This window comes from Megascapheus bottae, chromosome 34 (assembly GCF_031878675.1).
Source record: "Megascapheus bottae isolate mThoBot1 chromosome 34, mThoBot2.hap1, whole genome shotgun sequence".
Lineage (NCBI taxonomy): Eukaryota > Metazoa > Chordata > Mammalia > Rodentia > Geomyidae > Megascapheus > Megascapheus bottae.
In genome coordinates this window covers 4,561,123-4,562,575 of record NC_143542.1, presented here as the reverse complement: position 1 = coordinate 4,562,575, position 1,453 = coordinate 4,561,123, and positions in this window count along the sequence as shown.

The following is a 1,453-nucleotide window of genomic DNA, read 5'->3' as shown; positions in this document are numbered from 1 at the left end:
CTGCTCCTGGGCTGCCTGGGGAGGGGGTTGATTCTTCGTAGGCGGTGGTGACTGGTGAGCCTCTGGAGTTGTCTGTAGCTGCGCTCTGGGGGATCTCTGACCTGGCTTCTGATGAGGCCGTGGTTGGGGCGCTGTCCTGTGGATGGCCTCTGGACGTTGAACTGAGCCCTCCTGTCGTGGCCGTCAGTCCCTCCTCCGTGGATGGGTAGGTGTGTGGGGAAGGCGAGCTGGCTGGGAGAGATGAGGAGGAGATGTGGTCCCGGCCAGTGGTTTTGGAGCTTTCGTGCTCCACTCCCGAGACCGTGGACATTCTTGTTGTTGCCTCAGTGAAGGCTGTGCCTGAGGAGCTGTCAGAGAATCCTGTTGTTTCTTGAGAAGGTGAACTACTAGGAGAGTCTGTGGACAGCACAGCTGAGGTAATGTCTTGGAACACAGTAGAGGGCATGGTTGTACCCAGTGGCTGTGAACTGTGTGGACTGGGTGTCCACCCTCCCTGTATGGAGGTGGTTTGGGGGCTCCCATTGGGTCCCGAAGTTTGTGCTGGATTTTCTGAGTCGGTGTTCGTTTGGGAACTTCCTTCCCCTGTGGTGCTGGGGAGGCTTTCGGTCGCCTGACTGGTGCGGGCTGAACTTGGCTGTCTCAGATTAGTCGTGGACCCTTCAGGCTGGACTGTAGTTGGGGGGACCTGTGGTGTCGTGGACACAGGTGTCTCTGAGGAAGCCGGCTGGCCTGAGCTGCTTATGGACGTGGCAGCCAGGCTCTCTGATGTCCCCCGTGCGCTGCTCAGGGGGTGTGTCGCTGTTGTGGACAGTCCTGTGTGGTGAGACCTCGTAAGTGGGTCGCTTGTAGTTTCTGTGTAGAGTGCCGCACTTGGGGAGCCGTGGGCTGTAACAGTCGGAGGAGAGGCCCACGCGCTGCTCGGGGGCGTGGTGGCTTCCCCAGCTGTAGTCCTTGAATCTGTGCTACCTGAGGTTCCACCCGAGGAGTCTGTGTTCCTGGAGGTATGGGGAGACCCAACGTCGGAGGTCCATCCTCGGCTGTCTGAAGGCTGGGAAGTGCTGCTTGTCTGTGTGGGCCCAGAACTTGAACCTCCTTCCTGTGGTCCCTGGCCTGAGGATGCTGTTTTTGTTCTAAGGGACGAGGTTTCGGCTGAGGCGGACACCAGCCTTGCTGACTGAGTGGAGTGGCTTATATTGTGTGGAGATTTTGTTATTTCACTGGTATCAGTTGATCTGGTAGTGGCTGCCTCTGCTGGGAGAAAAATCAGATGGTACGGTTGATCATTTTCTCATGGAATTGCCCACGTATTTGGAGGTGGGCTGGGAGACAGCTCGGTAAGCAAGGAAAGTGGAATTACACTTTTTCTTTTTCGCCAGTCCTGGGGCATGAACTCAGCATCTAAGCTCTGTCCTTGGGCTTTCTCAAGGCTAGAGCTCTGCCACTTGAGCCACAG